The sequence below is a fragment of the Anser brachyrhynchus genome, assembly GCF_964034855.1.
Source record: "Anser brachyrhynchus genome assembly, chromosome: 2".
In the NCBI taxonomy this organism is placed as follows: Eukaryota; Metazoa; Chordata; class Aves; order Anseriformes; family Anatidae; genus Anser; species Anser brachyrhynchus.
Genome location: NC_137695.1, coordinates 59,982,629 through 59,997,893, shown reverse-complemented (window position 1 = coordinate 59,997,893; position 15,265 = coordinate 59,982,629). Strand labels below are relative to the sequence as shown.

Sequence of the window (15,265 nt, the reverse complement as noted above, 5' to 3'; positions counted from 1 at the left end):
ATGCTGGTGTTGCAGTGAGTGTGCACCGCACGCCTCAGGGGTAAAGAAGCCATCTCCTTGCTTCCAGGGCTGACCTCACACGGACACTGAAGCCCAAGCTGATGCTGGTACTGCTGCAGTGCTGCCTCCTCCAGAGCTGGAGCGCACACCTACAGAGAAGATGCTCTGCAAAGAAGTGCTGTGCTCAGACCTTCAAGCCACCTCGGATGAGTGGCCACGCAGAGACACTAACGGGGTCCCTAAGTCACGGATGGGCATAGCAGTGTGCAGCCAGGCTGGCCTCCACCCCAAAGCCAGCACTGCTGTACCTAGCCCTGGCAACTCCATATGGGGTGATACCGGCTGCTTTCAGAATGACTTTTGGAGGCTGGGGCATAGTGCTGTGTCATTTTACCCTCAAAATCCAGAATTTGGTCTTTTACAGACAGAAAAATACTATGACATCTCACAAAACCTCAATTCAGTACCATTTTTATGGGGTTTTCTTTTTCTTTTAATACTTCCTATTAATTTATACACATAATTATATACGCATACCTTAACAATAAACCTACTTAGAAAAGCTAATGTTGCAGGCTTACAGGCAGATACAGGTGGAATCTCCCGCAGCCTACATATATACATATAAAAATACACACCAGGTCGAAAACAGCTGCCTGCCCTCTGCTTCCAACCAGACCTGAATCACAACGTAAACACAGACACACATATCCCCTCCGCAAGCAGTATGTCTGATTAAATATTTTGTTAGCCAAGATGTTTTGATGGGTTGGTAGCAGGATTTTTAGAACATTAATTTCTCTTCCCAAAGGTGGGCTGGATTTAGATGTTTCCTACATTATTCTGTTTTGCTGGATTTTCCAAAGGGGCTCTAAAAACTTTTCAGAGTAATTCCTGAGAAAGAGACTAAAAATATAATTCTGCAGACTGCAGGAGTAAATGGTGGAAATCATATAATGCCCTTACATTTGTGCAGAAAAATCAACTCTTGGGAAGCATTGGCATCAGCACACTCTCTCACACTCTGACCTGTACTCTTCTCGCTGTTGGTTTCAGCCATCATTTAAAGGAATCTACAGTATCCCTCATTTATAACAGCATGTAGAACAAATAATAATAATAATAATAACAGTAATAATAATAATAGCCTACTGCTTCCAGACAGACACTAGGCCAGTTTCACTCTTACCTCCCAGGGCTCCCCATCTCCTTTCTCCCTCTCCTTGCAGCTCAGGGGAAGGAGGGGACCCTGTCCAATTTGCACATGGAGGTGCTATCCTCCACTGGCTTCTCCTGCTCGTGGCTTGAACGCCAATAAGCTAAGACCAGAAAGCTATCCCCAGTGAAAACTAGAAAGTCAGTAATATAAGAGCAAGATAAGCGCAGTGACTTGACATATATCCTGAGGCAGTGAATTTGAATCCCTTCCTTGATCTGAAGTGCCAGACAACTTTCAGGTTTTTGATATGCGCGTATGCTGCAGTAGCTTTTATTGAAACAAAGAAGAGAAAGAGAACAAAGGAACAGGAGGAAAGAGAGAGCATCTCAACCCAGTTGAAGTGCTGCAGTCAGAAGGTTTAGCTTTGGTCCACAAGGCTGAATGCAAAAGATATAATGATAACCCTGCCTCAGACTGCTTGCAGCACAGACTTGGTCTATGGACAACAATGTCTGTTCATCACCATGTTTTAGGAGGTGACATTTTACATGTATTAGAGGAGAAGGCACATCTTAACAGAGGAGTCACCTGGAACTGAATTTGGGAAGTGTATTTTAAACCTGATTTGGCATGTCCTAATCTCCCTGTCCGCTGCTACTGGAAATCCCCAGCTCTGACTCCTATTGCGCCTCCCTCCCCTTCCCTGCCTGCTCCTTCCTTGCCCCAAACTCGCTGAGAAGTGTAATGGGGACAACTCTGCCAACACCATGGAAAGCACCATGAATGTGGCTTGTTACAGCCACAGCATCCCTGACCAAGAGTTGAATAATGTCTTTTGCCATTAATTAGCTGAGATGAACAACTGAATCCTAGCCCCCTAGCATGCTCATTCCTGATTTAGGAGGTATTTGCATGTCTCCTCTTTGACTTCTGTTCTCCACACTGAACCTTGCCTGGTTTTGATCATTTTTCTAGTTCTTACCTTCAAACCTGTCGCTCTAGTTTTCACTCTTAACTATTTCTCTGCTATATATCCTTTTAAAAGAATCACGCTGCTCCAAAATTAGTAATTCTTGCAGACAGGGAAAATGGATGACTGTACTGCAAGCAATACTCCCAGTAATACAAACCAACATAAAGAATCATGATTCTGCTGGGATTTCTAATTAGTTTAATCAAGCACTGTGTGGATAACTCAAGTCTATCATTTCAGTTTGTGTAAAAATACTCACTGCTTTCAATTCCATCTGCATGATCCACTCCTTTTCTACAGATCAAATGCTTGCTTTTTCTATAGTTACTAATCACACCTTTATTTTACTGAACCCCATTCTACTGATTCTAGCACATCAGTCCTCTGACTTTAAAAAATATACAGAATTTAACTTTCATTTGACAACACAGGCATAGATGAACTTTTTTTTTTTTAAAAAAAAAGAGAAAAAACAGTGAATTTTTTGTAGTAATTTGATGGAAATCTTCACCCCATTCTTAGACTTACCAAACAGGTATGATCACATCCAGTCTTCCGAAATCCCAAGCAACCCTGTATCTGCCCACAAAGACACAGGAGACTCCTTTTAGAAGCAGCATAATTCACACGGTGCCCCTACCACCTACAGGGCAAAACCACCAATTCACTGGCCTCTTGCAGAAACACATCTGGGGAGTGAAAGCCCCTGGACACAGGTACTGGACACTGACAGTATCCCATACTAAGAAGGAAGGCCAAAATTATCTCAGCAACTCCTCTCCACGTGACCTGGCCACACGCCTGACCACCTTTGAGTGCTGAGGTGAGTCGTGCAGCCAAGAACCTGAGAGGTTCCCCAGCATCACCAGGAGTGACCTGCCATTTCCCACCACTGTCTTTGACCATTCTTCAGAGGAACGTGAAATGGCTTCAAGAGTTACACCTTGGGGAGAAAAAAGTATCTTTTGGCTCATGGTAAGCTCAACCAAGGCAACTCTTTAAATATTCCTACCCTGTGACATCTCAACAAGAAGGAGGTGCCCAAGTTTCATTTCAGCATCCTTTGAGGGGTGCTGAGAACACATTTTTAAGAAACAACCAACCAAGTAAATCCAGGATCACTCCACCTCTGTTACACAATTCCTTTCAAACATTTATCAAGAGTGATGGAAATACAACCTTGCTTTCTTGCCACAGTATCAGTAGTATCGAAAGGCCGCTTGAGGACTTCACTCTCTCAGTGCTTAAAAATCTTTGCACTTCCACCCTGAAACAGGAACGGCTGAGTTCCAAGTGAACTTCTACCACTTAGTTTAATAATTTTGTTTAGCATAGCTTTTGTTTTGCTTAAATCTCTTGGTATCTGTACCATTTCCTGAGAGCACTAAATTCATCGTATTTTACCAAGCACTCTGTGCTGCAGCCAGCGCCAAGGGCTGTTCAGTGTCTGCTTCATGAATGCTATCAGCAAATCAGAGCGCCTTTTTTTAGCTATTGATGGCTGAGGATGTGTTTTTTGACCTCTTCTCTCTATTTCACAGAGGCATTCTTGGGTACAGGTTCCTCGTTGTCTGCCTGGTAGCATTCTGACCTTTGAAGCCGTAGGTATGCAGCAACACCAGCGGGTAACGCCAGCCCTTCACATAAAGGAAAGTCCTTTGAGGTTGTACAGCAGAAGTCACAAATCATTCCTGCTGTTGTGGACCACTGATTTTACAATGCACAAAGCTACTACGTGCAGAGAACACCCTAAGAAAACGATCTGGGAGATGTTTCATGGGGATTTGGTCATAACCTGCCTGATGGCCCAGATGTAGCCCATCGCCACGAAGCCTAGGGACTGGGTGAACGATAAATATTTTCACAATGTTGTACACAATAAAAATCAAAACCAATAACCAAATCTCACTTCGGAGGGGCTACACCTCATACGCTGCATCGCTGCCTGACAGCAGTTAAATACAAAAACTGGCAAGGGAAGAAGTTACTTTTTCATTGTCTAACTTGTTGCCCCCATGGTTCCCCCATCTCTGAAGCACGTAAAGGTAGCCACACACAAAGCTCTGGTACCACATTGACCACAGATGCATTAATAAACCCAAGAAAAGCAGCACATTCTCTTCTCACAAAATAACCTCTACCAACCTTTTTTTTTTTCCCCCTCCAGTTGCAGTGTTTAAAACCATCTGCCGTTCGGGAAATTAAACTCAGTACCTATAATGTGATTTCTGAAAGTGCAGCTTTTCAGCAAAGGAGAGCTGAAGTATATCCAGCATTTCTGAAAAATCAGACTATTTAATTGAGTGCCTGTCTGACAAGGACATGAGCCTAACTTCACACACCTGTTGTGAAAGCCTTGGGCTTCAATTAATGGTGGGCAAAGGATGCATAATTAATATAACAAGAAACCAGGAAATGAATATGTTAAAGTTCCTACTGCAGTTTTAACTTTGTCACAACACACGGGTCTTTTGTTAGGTTTCTCCATAGAGGTGAATTTCCTGTTTTTCCTGGTTAAATGTATATACCAGAAATTACTCACCATGCCATTAAATGTCAGGAAATGCAATTCGACTGAGTTAAGCATGTTGCTGGAAAAAAATCTCAATGGAACAAATTATTTGGTGTCACTTATATAATAAGATATTACCTCCCTTCTCTATTTATGAATTGTTCATGAACAGACTTGTATTTTTACCAGGGCTTTTTTCCCTTCTTCAAAAGCATTAAGTAAATGATGTAAGTGAGAAAGTGAGAGCATTCAGAAGAAATTCTTGACTCCAGCTTCAAATGCTCACTCCCCTTTATCCAATCCCTGTGCAGAGGTCCACCGCAGGACTCCACCACCAGTTACGTCCCTTCAAAATGCAAAATTTAAACATGCAACACTCAATTTTACCTTTATGAGACTGGACACTGAATTCACAAGCTCTTGAAAACATGAATTTCAGAGCCTGCAAACCTTAGCAATGGCTACTGCGCATATCAAGTGCAAATGTTCAGATGACTCTAATACTCACATGTATTCATGTATTTGTGCAAACACACAAAAAGCCCCGTAGTTTTGCCACAAGCAGAATTTGCTAGGTAGCAGATTTAAAAACAAACTCCCAAATCCACTCTGTTTAATTCACAACCGTATGTTGCTGGTAAGAACCTCCCTTTTTGTCTTTCCTTATCTTTGAATTATTTGGGCCATCTTATCTTTCAGCTAAGCAGGGCTGTTTGCATATCCCAACGCTAGTGCATTAAATCTCCCAACACCCTTCTGGAAGTTGAACAGTTGCACATTGCTATTTATCTGAGGTACTGGAGGGGTTTCATTATGCAAGGTCACGTAGTAAAAATAACTGAGGGTGAGGTGCACAGAATGTTTAAAAAAATATAGGAGTTTTTTTAATAAAGACCAATTGTGCAACCAGTGAGCAATAAACTCAGGAAAATTTGGTTTATGAGAGATATATTACTAAATATCCCACAAATACAATTTCTGCATATGGGAATATAGGCAGAGATGGAGAAAAAACAAAACCCAGCTTGCAGAAATGTATATGCAGTCAGAGATACTATGCTATACGAACTGTTTATTGGAACTGGGTCCCATGTCAATACTGAGGAAAATAAAGAATGGAAAATAACTCTGGATTTGAATAGAGACCCAGTCACAGTTAAATTTGATACTTGGAGCCCAAGCCAACATGCTGCCAGGACAAAAAAAAAAGTTTACAAGGAATAAATCCAAGATGGAAAAAGTAAAAGTTAAATTAGCATCATACGGTGGAGAGAAATATCAATAATTAGGCAAATGCATAATAACCCTATGAAGTCAATTGCTTTTATGACAGTGGGACTGGAAACACAGGCAGTTGTAGGGCTGAACATTTGCAAAGAATTAAGACTGGTTAGAACATACAATGGGTGCTGTGTATGATCTAAACAGACAATAAGAAACCAGAAGAATTCAAAGATATTTTTGATACAGCAGGATGCAATAAAAAGAAATACCGTATTTTATTCTCAACCTGAGGTAACCCTTCCCTCCCCAGTCACTGGTGCACCCGGAAAGCTTCCAGCCAGCCTCTGCAGGTGCTAACACATGTAAAAATTCAAGAGAAAGTCTCAGCATACATCACAAAAGCAGCTAAAAGAAAGCAAACGCTGTTTGCGAGTCCCACATTTTCCTGATTTTTTATTTTCCAAACTGTTCCGCTTTCTGGCCGTGCCTGCTCCTGAGCTTCCCCAACCACAGACCCCGTCTTTGCATACGTTTGCGAAGTGCCTCCTAACAGCTCTCACCGGGTGGAAAGCCACTCCCTCCTGTTTATTATTATTATTTTTTTGATCTGAGGAAATATCTCCTCGTGTTTCTGCTGTTTGATGCCCTCAGTGAAGAAAACTCCTCGGCAGCAGTGAGGCGAGGAGCGATGGGACTGGGACCATCTAGCACCCCAGCGCCAGAGAGCTGGCAGCAGGGCGCAGCCGTCCTGCCTGCTGGCACAGCGCTGGGCTCACGGAGCAGCTGGGTCCGACCTAAAGGAAGCGACGGCTTCTGTAAGGGGCCACACGAGTTCATGTAAATGCATATACAGTTTGCAGGCACTGTGGCCACCACTACAACTCCGAAAGCAGGCAGCACTCTTGTTGTATCTTCCCATTCCTCAAGCTATTTTGATTAAGTTCATGCAATTATTTTCTTACCATTAACAAAATAGGTTACTTATCTAAATTTAGGATGGATTTTTTATTAGAATCAGTATTTTAGATGCCCACTATGACTATAGCATGTTTCATTGGAAAGACCCTAGAGTGCTTTTGCAATTATTTACAAGAGCTTCACCAAGGCCTATGCAAATTCGTAAGTATCTTTACAGTAACTTCATGATTTCTGGCTTAAACCATATTTGGTATTCTTATGTTTTAGGTATAGAAGCTTCCAAATCTTAAATGCACAAAAGCAAAGGCACACTCAGGTTAAGACCAGACCCACAGATGAGGCGAAGCACCCATGCTGGGTTTGTGCACCCAGAGACAGTAGGCTGAGCCTCCAAGCCCATGTCTAGACCACAGATTTCCCAAGTCCATCCGTGATGGCATTTCTGCCCCATTTCTAAGCTTTCTTATGTGCCTGCCCCCTCTATACACACCTGGGGTTAGCTCCAGAGTCAGGGGGCTCCCAGCCCCACCAGGACCCTTCTCCTAGGCATTGCTCTGCTGATTTCCCTTGAAAATCTCGATCCTGTAGGTGTGGTGTAATCAGAGCAAACCTATAGCAACCCTAACAGGTAAAAGCAGAGCCAAAGGCACCATCTGCCTCTTATAAACCAGCCTATCAGGCAGAATAGGGAAGCAGCATTTGAGCACAAGACCCAAACCCAATGCCTTCCTCAGCAATTTCCCTGCCTCAGAGCAGCTGCCCACCGCTCCACAGGTATGTCTCACTAAGCTACAGTCCCTCTTCTTCCTTACCCTCTCCTTCTCCCTCTCCCCTACTGGACCCAAAACCTCTCCTGCCTGGCAGGACATCCAGACTGCCCTCCCTGAGCAGCCCACAGCTAGGGGGTTAAGCTGTTACCTGCAAAGTGGGAGATGTTCGTGCTGGGAAGCTTTGGGTCAGACACCCAACCACTGCTGGTTTATATGAAAGAGTGAGAAGGTGGAACCAGCTGAAGCTCCTGCTCTATTTCAAACAAACAGTTAAAAAAAAATGAAAAAAGAAAGAAGACTTTTCCTCCATTTCAGGAAGGAACAGCACAAATGCTGAACTCAGGCTGCAGGGCTGTCAATCCCAACCTGAGACAGGTCCTTCCATGGCAGCCTGTGCTCGATGCACAGAAAGAAGGAAGGTTTAAGACACTTCACCTTCCTTTGGCATCCACTGAACAGGGTGGTGGTATCAGAATTAGATCCCACAGTTCCAGATTCTCTCCCACACTCCAAGAAGTCCAGACGCAAGTGGTCAAGCAAATAAACGCAGGGCTGTAAATTCTAAAAAACAACGGCAGCTTTCTGAGAAAATCGCTGAGCCCAGGGCATCATCCCTGACTTCTAGCTTTTAGTCCTATACCCAAATCAGAAGACAGTTAGTCCTCTAACTGCAGTTATTGTATATTCAATACTGATTTGCTACCAAGTAACAGCACTGCAAAAAGAAATATAGGACTTACTTGTACGGTTCATGTTATTGCCACACAAATTCCTGTCTGATATAATACACTGGAAAGATCCCCTGGCAAGATGAAAATTTCTCACCTGTAGTGACACCCAGCTCAGCGAAACCACTTAGGAGAAATGAAAATCTTGTTCAGCAAAGTGACCTGACTACATTGTTATTTGATTTGCAGTTCATCTTCAAAAAAGTATACAGATTTCTTAGCTTTTGACAGATGAATTTCTTAATTCAGTAAGAAATTAGGCTCAATCAAACACAGAATTACTCCATCACTAGCCTGAACAGGCACCTCACTCTCTGTATTTATTCTACAGGTTTTGGAACAAAATAGCACACAGAGGACAGGCAAGTTTTAAAATGCTAACATTTAATATACACACACACACATATATTTTGATAAACTAGCAGCCTGTAATGCATTTCTAGTCAGGGCCTCTGCTAAAATAGCACTGAATTATTATTATTATTATTATTGTTATTGTTATTGTTGTTATTGTTATTATTGTTATTATTGTTATTATTGTTATTGAAACAGAGAGGGAAGACCAAACAGTCTGGTTTGAGTGATTTCATTTAACTTAAATGCTGCTGTTGCAAGCTCACCTATCCCCATATTTATCTTTTCTACACAAAAATATAACCAGTTCCCCACTCCGAAAGTGAACCCAGTTTCCATAGTTCAGTTCCCCCTGGGTTCAGCTCAGGAGTCTCGTGATTCTCACAATTTAAGAAGTCACATGTAGCCTCAATATAACTGTGTGATCACCTGCTTAGCTCCACAAAATCAGTATTTCATGGCTACTTCAACTTGGCAGAACATGTCCTGATGCATATCAAAAGGAACACCACCAACTTCAGTGACGAGACATTTCTGTAAAAGCCAAGTATGTAACAGACGAGTTATACATAAGACTTTTTCTAAAGACAGACAGGTACATCTGAAAACATCAGCTCCTTGGAGATTACACTTGGAGTGCTACATGCATGCATCAAAAGGAAATAAAAAAATTAAAATTACTTGTTTAATTTAAAAAAAAAAAGACAAAATCTGGGAGAGAAAATTACAAAAACAATTTTGGGGATCATCTTCAATATTTTTTTTAGAAAGGCTACCATTGAGAAAACAAGATGTAAAGCATTTCAGTTGGTTTTCCTTAGGCTGCGGCCTCTGTCCCCAAACAAATGTCAGTCCACTACAGGTGTCTGTTTGCTCGTCCAGGTGAATTGGGGTTGTCTGATACTAGCCTGAGGGTCCAGGAGTGAGAATTCTCGGTTCATATCCCCTGACTACTTGCTTATTTGCATTGGGCAGATCTCAGTCGTTCTGTACCATCATCTATTCCCAATAAGGAAGTGGAAGCTTAATTAAGCACTGGCAAGTTATTTTAGTATCCCAAGTGGATGCTGTCATAGAAAGAAAACGTAACTTTCTATTGAGAGAACGCAAGATAACTCGTGCCAGCTTGTTTCACTCCTCTCCAAGAGGCAGCCGTAGTCCCGCTAACTGGCTGTCGGAGTTGTGGGCTTTGATTTTGGAAAGGGCACCAGCAGGACAGCTGCAGTCTGTACGGAAATCCAAAGGATGGTAACTTGGACCTAGTTGGTGGTCATGTTTTCTTTGATTCTGGGAGATTTCATCTGCTGCCATCTCACACAGCCCCATGCAAAGACAAAGGCTTTTCATCATCTGAACGTTGGTCCCTCCAGGAAGAAATTAAATTACCTGCCACAAAAAGGGACAGCTTGGAACAGAGGCTGTATCTGTACTTTTCAGGACTGTTGAACGTGTGCATTGAAGTGCTCGAACAGCAGTTAACTTGGTGGCTGGGTTCCCTGCATCCCTAGGCAGCCACGTGCAGACTGGTCCCCACGTGGCGCTCCTCTGCTGGTGCTCAGCAGGTGCTGGAGCCAGGACCACCACCAGAAGGAGCCATGGCCCGACTCCCCTCACCCCCAGAGCAGAGATCGTCAGGGAAGCCTCTCTCTTTGGGACCGGGGAAAGAACGAAAATCAGTAATCCAGTTCTTTTTGCCCCTGTTCTCCAAGCACGAGGAAAGAAAGCCTAATGCCCCTTGAACAGACTCCAGCAGTTTCCCTCCAGAAAAGGGGTCAGAGTGAGCAGAGAGGTGTAAAAGAGCAGCTGTGGGTGACAGAGGGGAGGTAGCAGGAGTCAGCCCTGTTCCCGTGGGACTCCTGTGGGCTCTGGGCCCGAATTGTTTTTCCCCTGCAAGCAACAAAAATAAAGACACAAATAACTGCATCCAGTCCTCACAGGTTTTGAATCAAAACCGGCCAAACATCAGAGCTGCATTTCAGCCCCCTTTGCATCCTCTGTTCTCCCAGTGCCAAACTCTCACACAAACGTGATTTCCATTCTCAGCTGCAGAACGAACCATTCAAGGTAATTACCTATTCTTTTTCCCTTCCTCCCCAAAACGTGGAAACTCGCCTAACAGGGGAAGGGCAGGGGGAACTCATTGAGTTTTGCTGCTGGTCACGTAGTTCATTTTCTGCTGAGCAAGTCACGGCTCTGCGTTCTTCCTGGCAATGCGTGGGATCGTGTGCGTGTAGGCAACTCACCCCACATGACACCCAAGCACTGAGCCCCCGTATTTTTTGCCACTAAAATATGGGGGCTCTGTGTCCATCCCAGTGCCTGGCACATTCACACCTCATCAAGCTTTCAGTTTGGAAACAAATGACTGACAAAACAGAGCTAGGTTCAAAAAGGCTAGGTGGCTTCTTCATCCTGCCCCTGTGGTACAGTGGTACCACTTATGGCTCTGCAGCAACAATACCCCTGGGTAAAACAGCTCAGAGAAAACGTGGCTTAACAAACTAAGGAATGGCAGGATGAAATAGGCAGGAAAAATATCTGAATGTTGTTTAATATTCTTGGGTTACCCAATGCTAGTGGTTCCCAAAGTTTGCTCCCACTCACTCAGAATCTATTTCATCTTGCAACTGAGATATCCAGTTTTCTGACAAAAAAAAAAAAAAAAAAAAAGGGTCAGGAATACTTCCCTTCCAGTACCGAATCAGGCAGAGAAAATGTGGTCTCATGCACCTCCACCCAAACCACTTCTCCCTCCCCTACTCCATGTCTCAAGCTGCAAATCTAGGTGTCTTCCCAGTGTGGCTTCCCAATTCCTCTCACTGGTATTGAACTCCTGAACTTTTCCTTGTTAGACATAGATACATGGTTAATCTAGATGTGCCCTAATTTATCTACAAAGAATTTTGAGAGCTTGAGTTCACTGTGAGTTGAAGAAGTGGAAATGGTAAGCAAGTTTTCCAAGTTTTAATCACTAATTGATGTGAAACAAAGCCTAGGAAATATGCCTGCTCTTCACTTTTCATTACCTTTATTCCTGTGGTAGCCTTTCACTGTTTCCTTACGAGTTTTGTGGCCCAAATAAAAGCCACGGCTTCAGCATAAAGAACAGAAAACAAATCTCCAACCTTACAACTCTAGAAATCATTCTTCTTTCCTTTAAAAGGACAAAAATAACTCAGTCTCTTATAAGCCACTTCAAATTTCTTTTATGTTTTGCCTGTCATCCATATGTTTCTGTTCTTCATTGTTGCTCTGCGCAGCTGAGAGAAAATATTAAAATGCTACTACTTATTTACGCTAATTAAGTAATCTATATATCTATAAAATGAGCAACCTGCCATTTCAGCCCGTGTTCCTAGTCACTCAGATACTAGTCGGTCAATGCAAATGATCTGCTTTGCCCTGACTGCCTTCTCTGCACAAGGAAATCCGAGTCTTCCCTCAGTGGAGGCTGCTCTTGGGTCAAGAGCCAAATGACTGAATTGGTCATTTTGTGTTTTCAATGCTACATACACCACGGGCACTTTCTCCTTGGCATTTCATAAAGTTCTTGAAGAAGCTCTAGGACCATATTAAATATGAAAATTTTAATCTTAGACTGGGAGGATGATGGAATAACCATACAAAGGGTAGGTTTGGTAGCCTCCTATGGTTGTAGGATAGCCTCCTATGATGCCGACTCTATCAGAGATGTTTTGGGATAGCACATAGCAGATTTCGCCTGCTTTCAATCTCACCTGTCCAGTGGTGTTATGCTCTTTAACGTGATTTGTATTTAAAATGCTATTGCCCAGGTAGGAGACAATACCACGTAACACCCAACACAGTAAATTTCCTAAGAAAAAGGCCAACATGGTAACATGGAGAGGTAGCAACCTTTAGCAAAGGCTGGATTGCACATTGCTTTCTGCAGCTAAGCAAGGTACTTCATAGGTTGTTTGTTCTTCCCCACAAGAGCACCTGATTTTGTATCAAAACTCTATTTTCCACAGCACACCATTCTTCTATCTGTTTGTACCGGTGTCACTCATCATGGAAGGTGCCGCGAGGACCAGGTACACGACGCTGCAGTCTGTGGACTTTGTGCCACCCATCACAGAAAGGCTCTCCTCACCCTTCCTACTACTGCCTGCAGGGAACAGAAAGGGAAATACTTCAAATGCTCTGGATCTTCAGGCTCATCTGAGCTGTATTCAAGAGTATCTCCATGATGGTCAGTATTTGTTTCCTCAAAATGAGATTGGAGACTCCCACATAGCTTCTGAGCTGGGGATTATGGAAAATGACTCGATCCCACACGACTTGACAAAACTGCAAGAGCTAGCTGCAAGACCAAGCAGAGAGGTCCAGCATGGTGGACACCCTATTAATAGTTTTAACAAGTCCACTAGACCAGGAACTCATAAAGGGGCCTATTTTTACACACTGTCTACATCTCACTCCAGAAACCATGCAGCTCCAGAACAAGCTTTGTTGTGCTTACCAAACACTCAAGTTACATATTTCAGCACGGGAGCTCGCACACAAAAGCCTGAAACTCTAGCAAATCTGTTCCACTGGACCTCTTCTGGTTTGCTGCGTGGGGCTGCCAAGTATGCGGGCTCAGAACTCCAGCTAGAGGGAAGAGAAGGGACACCAGATGTCATCACTCTAAATCTTGTTCTATTATTATCGTTCAGCCTCCTGGGAGCTAATACTTTTAAAGCAACATTTTCGAAAAGAATTGCAAGTACATCTGCGGAGAGAAGCTCGGTGACAGCTGATCAAACTGGTTAATTAGGCATCTACAGAAGTGTAGCTTCAGATGTAGTAACTGCACCCCATGCACTTGAGACAGGGCTAAATATGGGAAGCAGAAGAGATCAGAATGCCCACTGAAACATTACTGCTTTTGCTAAAACAAAATGTGAATTCTGCCAAACGTACTTTCCATGAGAAAGTTTTGATTTCGTCAGAAGTTTTTGATTTCCCATCACAAAAAAAGTAAAATTCTTAGCTCGAGGATGTGCTAACCCAAATCATGAAGAGTGGTCATAACAAAAATCACGGTGCCTCTTTTCAGCCACATTTTCCAGTCATCTTCTCAGTCCTATTGTCTCCTGGGAGCGGTAATTCAAGTGCTGTGAGCCCCCCCTTCCCTTTCCTCTTTGGCTCTTGGGCTTGAGCACATTTTCCACAGTGCACCACAGTATTCTTTTTATTTGGACTCCTGCAGCTCATGATGGAAAGAGTCATCTGAATGGGGAGCGCCAGCCCTGGAGGAGAGCAGATCACGAGAACCGCAGCTTCCATGAGTCACCCTGGTAGATGCATGGGACACAGAAGACCAGGCCAGCAACTTTCAACATCTCCTATTTAAAAACTGCTCTTTGTCCCCGATCATGAGGAGAACGCTGCAAGCTTTCTGTTGATACAAATCCAGGTTTTTACGCGGCTCTAATCGAATTAAAAATACGCTTTTTGCACGGCCTGCTTCCCGGACGCTTTGAAGCCTCTGATTCCTCAGCCTGACTCCATCAGCCCCGTACCATATGCATCTGTGACAAAATTACTGCTTTCTTTGTTTTATGATATACTAGCAGCGTAGCATCTGGCAGTGTGGTTTGGGGTTTTTGTTTTGTTTTGACTGGAAAGAAACCTCCCAAACACTCCCGTCAAATCCAAAAAAGACCTTAAATCAGCACTTTTTTTTTCCTTTTTTTTTTTTTTTTTTTTTAGCTTATGCACAGAGGACATGGGAGGATTTCCTGACTCATCAAGCGAAGACGCAGCCACGTGCATGCCAGCGTGCAGGTGGCTGTCACAGGGTGCCACCAGGCTCAAGGGAAGCGGGAACTCCATTTTCCCTCACCACCCAGCCCCACCATGTTGTTGGGGAAAGAGCCCGAAAGGAGCCCCAGCCAGGTCCCGGGGCAGTCTGGCAGGAGGCAGAGCTTCTGCAGCACACAGCACTCCTTCCTGTGCTGAGAAGAAAGCTTGCCGACTGCCCATGTGTGCAGGAGACGTGTCCTCCTCCTTTTTATCATTCCCCGTTGCGAACGCCCTGTCAGTGCAACGCGCGTTCCAACAGTGAGTCTCTCGTAGCTCTCCTTATCTTTAATTTCCTTCCACTGTAGGCTATTTTATGGTGCCTTTCCTTTGCTGGCAATTTTTTTTCCCCTTTCCCACTTCAGCTGCAATAGGCAGATCAGGATGAAAACTTCTCACAAGTTTAAGGGAGAGGCTGGAGGCAGAAAATGTCACGCAGGTCAGAGCAGAGGTGCAGGTCAGAGCAATAAATATGCGTGCCCTTCACATTTACTTTAGCCAGACCCCTTGTCAGCCTTGTGCTCTAGGACAAAATCACTTTCTTTCATTCATTAGCCATTTTAAGTGCACCCTAACAGCAAAAGGCTTACTCCAAAACCCAGCAGACAGGAGTCTCCTTCAGATTAAGAATAAACACGAGCCGTAGCATTCATTTCATCATTGCTTTTCTCAGAAAGTGCCTTGGGGAAGAAGGAGAAGCCTCATCCCTGCTAAAACATCTTCCCAAGGCCAGAGCCAAGCCGCCTCCCTCTGCTGCTCGGGCACTGCCCCCTTTCTTATGTGGCCACCAGTCCCAGAGAGGCCACGCAGCCAATTTTC

The 15,265-nt window shown here is 43.7% G+C and overlaps 1 long non-coding RNA gene across 7 annotated transcripts in view; it reads right to left on the bottom strand.

The window, feature by feature from the left end:
- LOC308190622 overlaps window positions 1–15,265 on the bottom strand; it is a 74,065-nt gene that overhangs the window by 22,532 nt on the left and 36,268 nt on the right. For all 7 annotated transcript variants that reach the window (XR_013947371.1, XR_013947372.1, XR_013947373.1 and 4 more), the window contains exon 4: window positions 2,661–2,711. This is a non-coding gene — a long non-coding RNA (uncharacterized lncRNA). The remainder of the gene's footprint in view (window positions 1–2,660; window positions 2,712–15,265) is intronic.